Source organism: Rattus norvegicus, chromosome 2, assembly GCF_036323735.1.
Source record: "Rattus norvegicus strain BN/NHsdMcwi chromosome 2, GRCr8, whole genome shotgun sequence".
NCBI lineage: Eukaryota > Metazoa > Chordata > Mammalia > Rodentia > Muridae > Rattus > Rattus norvegicus.
This window is the reverse complement of record NC_086020.1, coordinates 192566980-192583392: the sequence shown is the minus strand read 5'-3', so window position 1 is coordinate 192583392 and position 16413 is coordinate 192566980. Positions and strand designations below refer to the sequence as shown.

At 45.4% G+C, this 16413-nt stretch overlaps 2 long non-coding RNA genes across 3 annotated transcripts in view; both read left to right on the top strand.

The window, feature by feature from the left end:
- Positions 1–16413, top strand: part of LOC102549693 (uncharacterized) — a 32574-nt gene continuing 16161 nt past the window's right edge. Inside the window, exon 1 of one of the 2 annotated variants that reach the window (XR_001836842.3) lies at positions 1–173. This is a non-coding gene — a long non-coding RNA (uncharacterized LOC102549693). The remainder of the gene's footprint in view (positions 174–16413) is intronic. The other variant, XR_005501163.2, reaches the window with a different exon arrangement.
- Positions 14324–15068, top strand: LOC134485940 (uncharacterized). The gene is made up of 2 exons (XR_010064369.1): positions 14324–14470; positions 14983–15068. It is a non-coding gene; the product is annotated as an uncharacterized LOC134485940 (long non-coding RNA).

The window sequence follows — 16413 nt, the reverse complement described above, 5'->3', positions numbered from 1 at the left end:
ACCTTCTGCCAGATTCTGAGTCTTGAAGAAGCTCCCCAGGGCAGAAAACCTCAGCATGCTACACCATAGGATCTGTTAGTTACTTCTACTCTCAGAAAACAGTGTTGGACTGCCTGCTGGTTTCTCAGGGAACTGGTGACAGAGCTGACTAAGAAAGGTTTGAGAACTAACATGTAAGTTGAGTGGAGCTATTTGGGCATCACAAGGTTAAGGAGTAGAGCACTAAATCTGTATAAGGTTGAAATTTTCTCATGGGGAAAAACTGCATTGATTCATATTCTCTCTCTCTCTCTCTCTCTCTCTCTCTCTCTCTCTCTCTCTCTCTCTCTCCTGTGCTTCAGTACGCATGCTCCCTCTCCTTGTGGGACACTAATTCTTTTCTGGGTGTTCTTTAGCCATGCCTCAGCCTTAGGCAGACACAACCTCGAGAGGCAGCCCGACTGCCTTGGTCTGTTAGAGGTCCTCTTCCTTTGTAGACCAACATTCCTTAGATGGGACCTCCACAGTGTTCCAGCCATGTGCTTTTCTCTGCTCCTTCCCAAACCCCAGCAAGCTCCCCTGTGCAGTGGCAGAGGCCATGCTATCCAACACCATGCCTATACAGAGGAGCGCACAGTAGGTACATTCCTGTGCTCGGTAGGTGCTGCGCTCTTAATGGCTGCAGAACTCTCTGCTGACATGTATACTCTTTGGTCATATCTTGAATTGTTGGTGGCTGTATGAAAAAATTCACAGCCAGACTTTTCTGCATACCGTGCAACTTTCTCTGAGAGAGGTGGGTGCATACCCTCTCCTCTTGGACTCCGAGGCATACATGGCCCCTGTAGGCTAGGCCTAGTGGGCTATAGCAGGACATGGGCAGATGGAGATGGACTTGAGTGAGCATCCCAAGTTAGACCAGATGCGACCGAGGTGCTTGTGGAGAGCAGGAGTGCGTTCCAGCTGGAAGTCCTCTTCATAGCTCACAGCTCCCGGGCTGTCTATGTCCTCAGGCTTCTTTCTGCCCTCATTTTGCAAGCCTGAAAGGGGCGGGGGGGTATTTTTTGGTTCAGGATGGAGATTCGTTTATCGTCGTTCTAATTTTAAAAGTTCCCCATGTGCAGAGATGACTCTGATCTGCATCAGGAGTTTATTTCTCCCTATTAGCATCCCATTATACAATCCCTGACAGATTAATCACAGCTATTGTTTTGCTGTTTATTTGACACACTGTATAATTTTACTTTCAAAATGTTATTTTAATTAAGAAGGAAGTGCATTGGGGGAAGGCATTTTCCTGACAGACAGGCTTCTCTGGGCCTACCAAGCAGGTGTGTGCTCGCTGCTTGCAATAGCATCATCTCCAGCAAGGATCATGAGGCCCAGCACCAGGGAGGAAGTGAGTCCTGGGGTTCTGAGATGCCTTCTGAATGCGAATAGCTATGAATCACTCGTTGCAATTGACTCGTGCACTTTCCCAACAACATTTCTCCTTTGTCTTTAAAACAAATAGCATGCTTTTGTGGTTTAAAAAAAAATGGCTGGAGTTTTGCGGGGATTAGTAGGGGACACAGATTGAGCTATGATCTTCTGCTTTAACTAAGTCCTGAATCCACCCAGCCCCAGCCGCTCGCTTGCTTTGTGACTTTAGACAAACTATTGCACGTCTTTGAGCATCGCCATCTTCCGGCCGTTATAAGTACACATAGGATGTTGAAAGGTTTAACCAAGACCATGTGTGTAAGTCACTTAGGGATGGTTCTTGACACATAGTGAGTGTTCGGTGGAGGAGTCCTTATTCAGTTCCAACTCAATGTGTTCCCTTCTGCTCAGACAAGCCAGAGGTGGCCAGAGAGCAGCCCACGACAGGAACAGGCCCAGCTAAGCCACATTTTGCAGAGGGCCCACCTTGGTCTGGAAAGAGTAACCGCTTTGAAACCACAGAATCCAGAAACACATTAGGACTTCACCATTTACCCTCAAGCTCTGGACCCAGAGCCAGATACCAAGTGGTTGGAGCAACAAGTTCATTTTTTAAAAAGAAAAAAAAATGTTGTGGTGAGGGAAACTATGCTTGCACAAGAGGCCCAAAGAAGGAAAGCTCCCATGTGCAGTGTGCTTTCACTGGACAGAGATGAAGTGGTTATTCTGTGACCCAAATGAGGCAGAGACCCAGATTAAAACCTGCTTGTCAAATACACCTCTGTGCAGATCAATCCTAGTTCACTCGCGTGAAGTCAGTGCCAGTGTCATATGGTGAGACCTGCCTGGCAGCTTGAAGTGACCAGAAAACTCCTTCTGCTCTTGAAACTTAGCCTACTGCAATACAAAAGGGTGACAGGAAGTAGTGGACCTCTATCTTGCTGCTAGAAGTTTAGGAGCCATTGGCCCCAATGAAGAGCTGCAAAAGTAAGAGAAAAAAATGTTCTTAAATTCCTACAGTAAAACCGCCATTCCCACTGGCCACCCTACATTAGGTCCCATGTGAACAAAGTTCAAGGGATAACCACAGTTCTTTGTTGTGTTGGAATTTTTGTCATTTCAAATACCAAGCCCTCTGAGATTGAGGACTCCGCTCTTTTCATGTCTGCATCAGCAGAACCGAATACAGGAGTTGGAAGAATTGTCTTCAAAAATAGTCATTAAACTTGAACTGAGTAAAATTATTCGAAGAAAAGGGCCATTGTTTAGATCATTCATTGCAGAGAAGTCTTTGTTGTAATGGGGGCTTAAACTGTGTTCTTTAATAGCAGCTGGGATCAGTTAGGCTAGAATAAAGGTACAAATGGGGGGATCTGAAGACGGCACATATGGCTTTGCCATTAATGGAGTTGAGCATGCAGTTAATATATGAAACAGGCTGTGTGTCCAGGAACAGCCCACGGTCGCGTGGTTCCAAGCATGGCTTTAGTGATCTTTCCACACTCCTTGCACGTGTGCAGGGAAATTGGTTTGCACTGGAAGAGAGGGAAGCTTACCCAGCACATCGAGTTCAGTATTTGCAGAGGAATGGAGCACAGAGCATGCCTTTTTATGGGGACATCTCTTTTCCAATGAAAGCCAATTCACTGGCAACACCCTGCCATGGTTAACATTTTTATAGACTTCTCTGCACTTTCGGCACTTTTATGTAATGCAGATATTTGCTTAAACTTCAGAAGGGAAAGTTAGCACACTTTTAGTTTATCCTATAGTTTTTTTTTCAAATGCCGAGGGCCAGTGCAGTGTGCAAGCTGTCCCTCCAGCTGCTGATGGCTCTGGCGATGGCTACTTGGCCTCCAGCGCTGTGAATCTCTGCAGCAGTGTTTTTCTCTTCAAGTGACTTCTTTTGCCGGGCGTCTCAGAAGAGGAGATTCTGATCTGAGCCTCCTGTTTACCACTCTGCCATTCTGGGATATTGCCAATCTACCTAAAATGGTAGTTTGGCTCCCCAGGACTCCAGAACAGGTCTAGGACCAAAAAAAAAAAAAAAAAAAAAAAAAAAAAAAAAAGTGACTGAACACAGACATTGGCCAAGGTTGGGAAACCATCAGAGAAGGTTTCCAACGTAATGATTTCAAATTGATGTTTTAAAAGGTACAACGAATAATAAAAATCCAATAAAAATCACAGTTGGGCACTTTTCAGGTTTGAAGTATGACACAGGGATGCATAATCCAAATGATTCTAGCCGGCGTGCTAGGAGACAGTATGCTAGGAGGCGGAGAGGCAGACTGCCACTGTCTGTTTTTAGCTGTGCCCGACCCATGGGGAACAGTGCAAAGAATGCTTTGCATGAAGAATAGCACAAAGCTGGCAGGCAGGAAACACCGCCAGGACAGAATGAAGAAGGGACTTGAATGTGTCCCATGCTTTCTGATGTCACAAACACCAAAAAGGCAGGGTTTTTCCCCCCAGTTCCTTTTATAGTAATTTTTCTTCTCTAGTTTGGTCATTGAATCAGAACCAGTGAAATCAAAGGTAGGGTAACTGAAGGTGCTCCCCAAGTTCTGCTTTAGACTAATCTACATATAGTAAAGGCAGCACCCCCCATCCCCCGCACTCCTGAGGAGGCCCAAACCCAGCCCAGAGCATCTTCATCCAGGCTGAGCGTGGTCTAGGAAGGAAAGCAGTGTGGAGTCAGGGGCCTCCTCTCTGGATCTCAGTTTGGCTTTGTCTCCACCTTGGCCTTGCACAGGATCCCTGGCTTCTCTGGACCTACCTTGGCTTCTCCAAACTAAAGGTGATGCGAATGAACCAGGATTCCTTGGAGTTGTAAGGGGCTAGTATTGGTCACTATGATGGCTGTCCTCCTAGCCTCAAAATAAGCCTCAGAAGGGCAATGCTGAGCCAAGATGAATGGCTCTTTAGTGGTGGAATTTGGGTCGTTTTGCTGGCCACATCAAAGACTGTCTTTTTTATTTTAATGGAGGGCAGACATGACGGGGGCATGGTTTGGAAAGCTGAGGGCTTTTCATCTTCAGGGAAAGCTCTCGGAGTCATCTTTGTCTCCCTTCTTCTCCCCCGACTCTGTAAATTGTTATCAAACCCTTGTCATTCCATCTCACATATAAAATGTGCTCCATGCTGGCTGCCTCCATGCTGTCGTGGCACAGACCTTTGCCTCTTCCTAGATTATGTCGGTGCTTGTCCAAGCTTGACCTTCTTGGCTAATTCTTAACATTCTCTGCTTCCAGGACAATGCTTCTAAAGCTCCCCATTTCCCCAGCCTTTGCCTTTTCTTAGACTCCATGTCAGTCAGCTAGGGTTAGGTCATGCGGAGTAAGCGAGCAACACCAGTCACAGCAGCGCAGCCCAGCAAGACCTACTTTTCATTCAAACCGCATTGTCCAGTGGGGCTCACTGAAGGGGCTCTATTCCTGGTGGTCGCTGGGTGGGGTGGGGAGGGTCACCCCTCAGTCACCTAAGCAAGGATGAAGACAGGCCAACTCACGTACAATGGTTCTAAAACTCTGGTCAGAAGGAAGACAACTGCCTGTGCGTCTGTCCTGTTGGGAGAACAAGTCACATGTTTTTCCATGGAGATCAAGAAGGACAATCCAATCATGTGACATGGGGATTGGAAATACCTCACAAGAAGCAGGAGGTTGAGCTCCAATTTTTTGTCTCCCTTAGAAGGTAGTCCATGGGCTGAGGATGCTCTAGGATCTGGTGCAATAAGGCCTTTCAGTCCCAGTACCTCTTAGAACTCACTGTATCCTACTAAACACTCCTCAGGACATGTGTCCTTGCTTTCCAGCCATGAGGATGCTCTTCCTCTAAGTGTCTGCATAGCTCTGTCCTTTTGTACTGGAATCCTTGTTCAGGGTCTCTTTGTGAGGACTTTCCTTACCACCACAATCAGAATGGAAGCTACCCTCTCCCCTATAGACACGGAGCCCTGCCTCCTACTTCTTCCCTTTGTTTTCCACTGCACCTCCAACATCTGGGGTTACGTCATCTCTGTTTGACCTAAGTGGGCAGAGTGTAGTTCAGAAGCCTAGGTTTTGCCTTGCTTAGGTTCAAGTCTGCAGCTCTGCTTCCTAGCCAGCAACCTTGGGAAAGCCATTGACTTTCTCTATACCTCAGCTTCCTTGTCTGTAAGGTGGGGTTAATAATGGTGCCCACCTTCCGGCATGGTGGGGGAGATGAACTATGTAGCAGCCTGTAGGACAGGAAGCTCCTCATGACAGTCATGTTTGCTATTCTGCTTTGTGGTCTGAATCACTGCACTGGGACATGAGGTCCATTTCAATACTAATCCCCAGAGTGGCGTCTCGTGCACGGCAGACTGCACAGGTCCTTATTGCATGAGCGAGTGAGTGGCTGATGGAGTAACAGGCGTGTGGACAAAGTGGCCAGTACTTACTCTCCTCTGGTTCCTCCTGTTCCCGAGGTCTTAGCATGGTGAGGACTGCAAATTAGTCAGCTCATCTATCAGGCCAGACTCTACAGAGTCCATGAAACCTTTGCTAGGGGACATCCCCTGATGTCACAGGATGGCACGGCTTTACCTAATCAGACAGCATCCTGCTGCACTTTGAATCTGAGCATATACTGGACTCCAGATGAAACCAGAGTGCTCTGGAGTGACCAGCGCCTCCTTGGCTGGTCAGCCTCCATTTCAGCCTTGGGTCTGGGATCTGCTCCTGGGGTATAGGTATGTCTGTTCCCACTGCAAATTGGGATGCTTACTAATGTTGGGATTTGTCTGGGACCTGTCCCTGTGGGGAACGTGAGAGCCCAGCAGCCTTCCCTGGCTCAGGCACATAGCAGCTTCTGTCAAATGCCTGAACTGATGGGTTTTAGAAACCCATCAAATAGAAGTCAAATAGCACAGCTCCTTGCTAGTGCATAGAAAAGAATTTTGACCTCCTGCAGTGTGGGAAACGGCAAAGAGAGCTACCAGAGACCGTTTCCCTCCCCCTTGCACTTGGACAAATTCATTGAACAGCACAGCCATGGAATGTGTTCATAAGGGCATCCACAATCCCGGGGCCTTGTGGTACTCTGCAGTAGATGAGACCTTCACAGGTAGGTCAGATGCCAGACGGATCTCAATGACTTCAGCAACTTCTTGATTGGTCTCATCTAAGCCGACTGGAGCTTCCAACGGTGGAATGGGCTTAAGAGTACAAAGCGAGCACAGATATTACAGGAAATTCCTGGCAGTAAGGCTGTGTGGTGTTTCACGTTCTTCAATATACTGCACCCAGCAATCCCTCAGGTGAGCAACAGTGAGAGGAGAGCCAGCGAGAGTATCGGGTACCAGAACTCTCAGCTCTGGATTTGATTTTGTCTGCTCATTCAGAGCCATGAGTGACAGAAGGTAAGAAGGGAGGATCCTACAGTTGCTTCCCTTTTCTCCTTGGAACCTGGCGTGGGAAAATCCTCCTTGTCCTGCTTACTCACAGGAGTGTAGAGCTGGTAGCTCACTAGTTGGGAACCCTCCACCTCACCCCGCCCCTGGCCAATTTGAGTCCCCTCTTTCTCCTTAAAAAAATACTCGCACACAGATGGTTATGTTTGCAACTTGTTCTGGAGCTCACAGAACAATTGTGAAGTGGGTAAGGCCTACCTAGTCACATGCTTTTCTGTCCCTTTCCCCACCTCTGCATCTTCTAACCCCATTTGACCCAGGCAATATCTGTTTGCCAGTTCCCTCGTCTTTGAAGTACTACTACATGGATGGTACTATGTGAAGCTCAGATTTTCAAAAGAAACTAGAGGAAGATGGGGGAAGGTTCTTTGAGAGATTATTACGAGCAGTGACTCTGTGGACAGAATGCCAAATGCATAGGAAAGCAAAACTTGAAAAACAGGATTACGGCAAACATCTCCTACAGCCCAGGAGCCAGTGAACAGAGTGAAGACATGGCCCCAGAAGGAGAGCAAAGCGTTGCCAGCCTCTCACTGGACAGAGGGTGACTCTCCAGAATATCTCAAAAAGCTTAATAAAGATGGACAGTCCAACCAAAAGCAGGCAAGTAATCCAGCTAGCCCTTTCTCCGAATGAGGGCGGTACCTGACAGCATGAACCCATCAGGAAATGAAAATCTAAATCCCAGTGAGATAGCGTCTCACTCCAATTACCAGTGGCCATAATTAATGAAACAAAACAAGAAATCAAGTGCTTGTTTAAAAGAATACGTGTGTGTGTGTCTGTGTGTGTGTCTGTGTGTGTGTGTGTCTGTCTGTGTGTGTGTGTGTGTGTGTGTGTGTGTGTGTGTGTGTGTGTGTGTGTGTGTGTGTGTATGAAGGGAAAGGAACCAGGGTGCACTCCCAGTGGGAAAATGATTGAGTCCAGGCCTTGAAAACAGTTTCACCAATGTCACAGAGTATGAGATTGTGTCTGGCTTATTTTCCTTAACACGATGTCTAGGTTCTATGCATCTTGCTGCAAGTGGAAGGATTTCACACATCCCTATGTCTGCAAATATGAATATAGACATATAGGTCATACCTTCTACATCCATTCACCTGTCGAATGTGGGAAGAGAGGGGTTGAGTGGTAACCTGAGAAGAGCAGTGGTTGCTAGGTGCTAGGATGGGTACAAGGCCTGTTAGTGGGTGTGATGAGTATGTGCTAATAACACAGACTTCATTTATTCCCATGAAGCTCTTGGACCATGAGATGAGAGAGTTCTGTAATGAGTGCCCCAGTGCCCTAATATTGTCTTTCAGGAAAGTGTTTGGCATCCATGCTGACTTTTCTTAGGGTCAATGACGTGATTCTGTGGGAAGAACTTTGTCATCGGGTAGGCAGTTGGGGCAATATGTTGGAATTGAGACTTAAGTGCCCTTGAAGTACATCAAGTTGTATGTCCTGTTCCTTGCAGGATACTCCATCCATTTCACAAAGGAATGACTAGGGAAGTAAAATAAAGATTAGCATGTCCTTTACCACATGCCTTCTCCCATTCCACATAGACTGAAAATCCAATCTTATCCTACTTTGAGAAGTCAATGTCAGGTACACAGTCAAAAGTCACAGGAGTTCAGGTAGAAGAATGGTGCGGTTGCTTGCATCTACCTGGCTGACAGACACTCTGAGCTCCCAGCCTCTTGCTCTATTCCTAATAAGCACAACTTCAAGTCTACCCTGATTGTACATCAGGGTTTCAAAAAGGGATTCATTAGACAGGCTTACAGGATGCAGCCCAGGTAGTCCAACATGGCTGCCTCAACACTAGAGAGGCTAAGAATTCAGTAGGTGCTCAGACCACAAGGTTATCTGTCTTGGCGGTCTCACGAAGGCATGCTGGTCTTCAGTCTACGTTGGAACCCTTAAGATGGTAATAATATTGAAAAAGGGAACATAGTAACAGGTTACACCAACTTGCCAGCAAGAGTGAAGACAAACAGACAAAATTCAAGTTTCTTTCTTAATCTGGGTTGCTGACATATTTGAGGTGGGTCTACCTGCTTCAAATAATCTGTTCAAGGAAATGCCTCACAGAAATGCTCTGGTAGCTTATGTTTCAGTTGGCTCTAGACACTGTCCAGGCGATAACCCATGTGCTTCCCTTTGGGTGTGACCCACAGCGGCTATTTCCAAAGCAACAATTACTTGAATGGTGGTAAAGAAGGGAAGTAAGTGGCTCCTGCCTACACACTGGGTTATGGCTTCCAGGTCATGAAGCAAGAGTAAGACTGCATGGCTCTCCCGTACACTTGGAAGACCCAGCTATAACTAGACAGAGAGGAAAAGGTAGGGACTGAAGACTGGACACTTTCTCTCTGCTCTTAGGAGCTGAATATCAGCTCTAATCAACAGATTCAAAACTACTCCCAATTAATACTTCAGAACAGCCACAGGAAGTGATTCACTTGTCCAAAATACTTTAGCCTCCAAGCTGAAATCTGCCTCACTTAGCAGGACTTGTTGCCACTGTTATGGTCAGGAAGCCAAACTTTGATTCGATGAAAACAGACATTATTGGAAAAGAATTCTGTTTGTTTTTTTAGAGACCATTGGCCTCTGGCATCTCTTTCTGCTGTTGGGTTGCTGGAAGGGGCCACTTGTTTATGGAATTTGTTTTCAGAAAGAACAGTCTGGAGAAGTGAACTTAAGGAGGTTTCCTCCCACGAGGGTGGGTTGAGGCAGGGGGAAAACCATCACTGAAGATATAAGCTTCTTTGGCTTCACAGGTACTCTCATGCAGCTTGTGTGTTGTTTTGATGGTGGTGGTGGCAGATGTGTGTGTGTGTGTGTGTGTGTGTGTGTGTGTGTGTGTGTGTGTGTGTGTGTTTGTGTGTGTGTAGCCATAACCCAAACTGAAGGAAAAATATAAGGCTCGTTTTCATATCACACATGGATTTTAGAATGCCTTTCTATGCTACAAATTTGAAAAATATGAAAACAAAAACAAAATGAAAAACCTCCAAAGTTCAGTTCCCACCCAGTATTTCAGGACTGAATGCACTGTAAAGAGGCCGGCCCACCTGCAGGATATTTAATTAGGAAAAAGGTCTATGGGATAACGCAATCCTCTGCAGATCCCCAGGCACGGAACTCAGAACTAAGAGACAGAAGGAAGGATTTTCTTCTTAAACTCTTCCTTTTAACTTATGATTTAGTGTCAAATATTTGCAGCCTTGGTCACAAACCCAGGGCACCAGCTATTGAGACACATCAGTCTGCTACTTGCCAGCAGTCCTCTGTTTATCCTGTATTACTCTTTTTTTAGCTCTGGGGACTATAACTGAGATGTAGCCTGACCCTGGTACAAGCTCTGGTGACTTTATGCCTGCGCTTCATCCACATGAGGTGAAGTCTTGGGTCTGGGCATAGGACAATCATCCTATGGACAATCAATACATCACGTTCTATGGTCACTGGTTAGCTTATGAGTGGCAATGACCCACAAGGCCATTCGGATGTCTCTAGGAATTCTGCAAGGAAGCACCTCTGCCTAGGTTCTTCTGGCCCGAACTTGAGACAATTTGCCCCAGAGCTATTTGGTTTGCTAGGGCACAGTGGAGCCCTGGGAGAGTAAGGTGAGCTTTGAACCAGTTGTGCCTAAAATAAAGTTTTATCTGCTCTGGCTTCTATAACAAAATATCACATGAACTTGTATCTTCATCCACAGAAAGCTCTTTCTCACGGTTCTGAAGTCTATAAGTCTAAGATCAGTGTGCCATTGAGATGGGTTCCAGAGAGGACCACCTTCTTGTGTGATGAATAGCTGGCTTCTCACCACATCCTCAGATGGAAAAGTGGCTAAAGGAAAAAAACAAGACACGGTGGGGGTAAGGGGGTACAGGAAATGGAGGTGGAGAGGAATTTCTGGCTGCTTCCTATAAGGGGCAAAGCACACTAATGCCACTAGGGGACTCTTGTCCCCTTGCGCTCCTCCTAGTATCTCCCCAGCACCATCGTTACATGGCTGGGGGTAGATTTTCAATGGTAATTTGAAGAAGACACAAATAATCAAGTAATAACAACTCCTCTTTAGGCTTATGAGTTTCAGGGTTCATGAATTAATATTTTGCTTCATAGTAATTTAGGCTGGGTCCTTTGTTTGCTTGTAACTGAGTCTTAACTAACATGATATCTATCTTGGAGATGAGCATGTTTGAGCCCCACCCATGAAGAGTTTCCATTTGTTCCAGCATTAAAGCCATTTCTTTCTCCTCCACCCCCTCTTCATCCCTCCCTCTCGAGTGCAGGTGTGCCCCACACTGGAACATTCTGAATCAGAGTCTTAAATTGCTTTGTACACTTGCTTCTTTGCTAGACGGTAACTCCACCAATTCCTCTACAGGAAAGCTGGGAGAAGACTCACCATGTTTTCATTTCCCACATCTTCCTATAGTGTCTTTCATAACAGATCTCCATATACTTCAAGTTTATTCTGGGTCTTAAGTGGGGTTTGTTTTGCTAAGGTTGCTATTAGTTGCTGGTTTTCAGACTGTCTAAATTAGGAAGGAAGGAAGGAAGGAAGGAAGGAAGGAAGGAAGGAAGAGAAAGAAGAAAAACTTGGGCAACTCAAGAGCAGTTTGAATGTCTAGAATGTGGTTCTGGGAAGCCATGCTTTTTGTCCAGATAGTCCAACTTTGCAGAGCGGTTTGTGTGTATCAGTCAAGAGATCAAATTGTGCCAACCACTTCAGTGCAGGGCCAGACCCTTTGGCAGGCACTGCCAGTCTTGTTTCAGGGCAGATGGAGAACATGGGAAGCTTCTGACCTTGGACTTGACATGAGCCAAATGATGATGTAACAGGTGGTGAAGTCAAACCTGAGTTCGGGTTCCAACTCACCTGAGGAAGCTTAGGGCAAGTGACTTTGCTTCTCAGAGTTTTCTTTTCTGTGTCTGTCATGTGAGAATAATGACACTTCTGTAGCAAATGCCCTATGTCTTCATCCTTTCTAAGCAGCGTCCAGCAGAAACGCTTGGAAATACTTCACTTTTTCCTTCTCCCACCACACATTAGGATAATCAACGGCCCAGAAATCAGCAGTGCCAATTCAAAGCATGGCTCCTTCCCTGACATCTATGATGTTGAACAAATCTGGGTTTTTGTTTGTTTGGTTGGTTTTTTTCCAACATGGAAATAGAGGCAACATTGTTATCCTTGTTTTGTAGCTGACAAGAATAAAGTTCAGAAACTTGGACAAAACCACTCATTAGCAGTAGAATTGGGAAATTATCTGTTTTCTAAGGTGTATACTTTTACTATTCTCTCTCTTGATTTATTTCTGTGTATGTATGCATATGTGTGTGTATGTGTGGTATATTCATATGTATACGTGCATGTAGAAGTCAGAGGTAAACATTAGATATCCCATTCTAACATTTTCTCCCTTATTATTTTATTTTATTTTGAGATTATAATGTATTTGCAAAGTTTCTCCCTTCCTTTTCCTCCCTGCAAACCCTCCCATGTATCCTTCCCTACTCCTTCAAATTCATGGCTCTTTTCTCATTCATTATTATTGCATGTATATATGTATGTATGTATATATGTGTGTATGTATGTATATATGTATGTATGTATGTATATGCATATATTCATAAATATAGCGTGCTGAGTTCATACTATATTACTTGTAGACATTTGTGCCTTCAAGGCTGATCATTTGGCACTGGACAACCAGTCGGTATACTCTTCCCTGAGAGGACTGCTTCCCCTACTCATAGATTTACTTAGATGTCTGTTGGGCAAGGTTAAGGCCTCGGTTAACATGTTTGTCAGCGTCATCATTATTCAGCTTACATTTGGGCAATGATCCTGGTAAGGGTTGACAGGTGTAGCTTCTGATGTCTCAAGGCGACACAGTCTCACAGAACTCTCTGACCCTTCTCTCCCGTGTTATTGAGACAGGGACTCTCTGCCAACCTGGAGCTCACAGTTTCAGCTAGTGGTGGCCATCATACATGTCTCCCGTCATGCTGCTGGTGTTACAAAGACACTACTGTACCCAGCTTTTATGAGGATGCTTGGGACCCAAACTCAACTCTTTATGCTTTCAACAGCTACCTTACCCATTGAACTAGTTCCCCAGTCTTTGAATCCATTTTAAAAATTGGGACAAATTCTAGTCATCCATCCACCCACATGCCCGTCCCTCCTCCCACTAACTCATTCATCCCTTTCATCAACAGATATTTGCATAAGTATCTTGTCAGTGTGTGGCAAGCTACTGTGTCCCCACCATCATGGAGCTTAATGACCTGTAAAATCCTGTCATCTCCTTTCTCCCTCACAGGTCAATCCAAGATTGAAATGAAGAAGTAAGAATATGAAAGTGATCTGTTGAATGTAAAATGCAATAAATTATTATCCTCTATTCAAACATACTGATGGCTTTACTCACACAATGATTTAAAACTGAGCAAACACCAAATATTAGAATATTAAAAGTGTCAGTTTTAATCTTCAAGTTCTAAAGGAAGTCACCAGATTCAGACCCCAGTTGTGGCCACAGGTAGACACAGAGTCTCTGGGCTGAGATGATTAGACTAGGCTTGTCTCCCAATCTGTCCTGGATCTGAAAACAGCCCTGTTGTCCTGGGTCTGATCTTCATGGGTTTGCTTTCTTAAGAATATTTGCTAGTTCTGTCCTTTGACATTTTCCTGGATCTTGTCTCTCAGGTCACTTCAGTTGTCCTCCTAGCCTTGACTCAAGAATCCAGTCCTGCTTTGGTGGTTTCTTTTATCATCTGGGCTGGTTTGAATGAGAATGGCCCACATAAGTTCATACATTTGAATTCTTAGTCATCAGGGAGTAGCACTAATTGAGGTGGCCTTATTGGAGAAGGCGTGGCCCCATTGGAGGAAGTATGTCACTGGAGATAGGCTTTGAGGTTTCAAAAGCTCAAGCCAGACCCAGTGCCTCTCTCTTCCCGGTGCCTTTAGATTCCAGATGTAACACCATATGCTACCACCATCCCTGCCATGATGATAATGGATTAACCCTCTGTAACTGTAAGCCAGCCCCAATTAAATGCTTTCTTTTATAAGAGTAGCCACGGCCATGGTATCTCTCCACAGATATAGAGTAATGACTAAGACATCTTCCAAGGCTGTTCACACATTAGGAAGGAAATCCAACTGTGAAAGACTTATGGGAATTTGTTTCTTTTTTAAAAAAAGGCTCTTTCTACCTGACTACTCTTCATTTTACTGGTATCCAAAGATCAATCACTATGTTGTCTGTCAGAGGAGGGTGTCTTGGACTTTAGGGCAGATGCCCTTGTGTGGTATTTAGCATGGATGTGGCTAGTGAATAAATATCAAGAAATGACAGGAATTCTGTGATAGTCTTTCAAGCATTTGTCCAAAGAGGTGTGTGGCTTTCAAGTGGCTGATGCTAGACTCTAGGTCAGCTTGATTTTTGTAAACATGCTCATATCTTGTAGAATCTGAGATGAGCCATGAACTTCCAGTTTTTCTAGTGGGTAAATGCCCTCAAGACTCTCTGTGCTGCCCTCACAGATGACCCTGATCTGTTCACCTCTAAGCTGACATTCTGGCAGGGGACAAGGAAGGCTGTACACCTCTTCTGAGTAAGTAGTTCTATGAGACATTGCTCTACATGGAAAGTGCCAGTTGGAATATACCTTCTCTCCTTGGCGTTAAGCTTCTAGAACATGATGCCCAGGGGAGTGTGAGCAGGCCACTGTGCTGGTGGCAAGGCCTGAATGAAACTTCACTACATGGCCAGCTACTGCTGTGCTCCCCTGCTGCCACACACGCCTGGGATGGCCTTCAGGCCAAGTTGGTTAAAATCACATCACCCCCACTGTGTATGCTGTAACTCTTGGTGTTCCACAGAAGCCCTGGACTGGAACCTGCACCGGCCTTTTAATACATGGCTGGGAAAAAGAGAAATGAATGTTCCCAGTGCTTTTCCCATTCCCTCTCTTACCAAGAAGACCTCAGATGAAGGGGGTGGGGAGTTTCATACCAGAGGCAAGTCTGCAGTGAGAATCTCTGAGTCTATTTTCGGCTAGGACCATCTGGACACAAATCAAGAATCTAATTTCCCCCACTACTTTCTTTCCCCCTTGTACTTTAGCTAACTCTGAGAGCATGGAGCCTGAAACCAAGTCTGGACCACAGAATTCCATTAAAATATAAAGAATAAACAGAAATAAAATATCACCGAGTTCCATGGATTATTCCCCTCATCAAGTGAAGGCCAGTACTATAACAGCCAGGGTGCTGCAGCCCCCCTTCTAGCATCTTCTGGAACCTTCCAGACAAAGTATGAGAAAGGCAAGTTAAGACTCTCAGCCCTTTTGGGGGCTGTTTTGTCCCACCACCAGTGGGTGATATGTTCTGTTAGCTGCAGAACCAAGGAACTGAAGTAACAGTCATGCACTAGTCATTAACCAACTCCACTGAGGGCAAAAAGTCCACCAAGAGAATACACTGCACCTGTCAGCCCTGGAAACTCCTTCAGCACAGTAGCATCAGCCACATCACAAAAACCCTTGAAGATGCCTGAGATCTTACCCAGTGGTGGCTTGAACTTCTTCCACATGGTGATCAGTCTGAACCACATAAAGGGTGTGAGAAGAGGGGAAAGGGTTCATTCTAGACACTGGTGGTGTTCCTTTTAAAGTTTGTAATGATAGAGTGCTTCAGCTCCACAGTGACGTACAGGATGTTCTAGGCTCTGTCTACCATGCGGAAAAAAATGAATGTATTTACTCTGGAATCTGGACATCGGCAACTTAGATTTATGTTGTATCAGTTCAGCTTGCAGAACCAGACCGAGATGAAAGTGAATGCTCTGTGGTTTGTGGTTGCTCTGAACAGCTAAGGCTTGGGTAATCGGGCCTCTCCAATCTTGTTCTCATTGCTGGATGCCTGGGTCTTCCTTGCGCACCTGAGATATTGCATTGGGCATACTATATGCCAACTTCCCTGTAGCTGTCGTGGGCACAATGCCTTTGTCAGTCTGAGTGAAAGGCTTTAGGGAACTCTTTGTCTGACTGAGACTCTTAGAAGGCAAGGAGCCAGCTGGAACCCTGGTGGCCTCCAGCTGCCAGCAGGACAGATGTGTCAAGTCAGGTTTATGAGAGAAGTTTTCCCAGACTGTTATGTCCAAATTTCTGTCCATCCTGCTGTAACCTCTCCAGATAGATGGATGAAAACCAGATCAGTCCAGCCTTGGACCAGAGTTGCATAGATAAGAACTCGAAGAAGAAACAAATAGTTTATCATTAGATATTTTTTCCACTCCAACAGAATTATCAGGAGTTGAAGAGAGCTGGAAGAGTGTAGTCACTGAAGGACAGTTGAGGTGATAACTAGCAAGTGACTATGGGGGCAATTGCTCAGGGAAGCTTTACCAGGATACTTCATGACTGACTGGACCTGGGACCTTCTCAATATAGAAATGACCATAAAAAGAAAGCAGATAGATTCCCAGGGAGAAAAGTGACCTCTCCTCTGAATTCCATGCTTGGAAAAATACTTATTTAAAGGAAGGGGGAAAGTC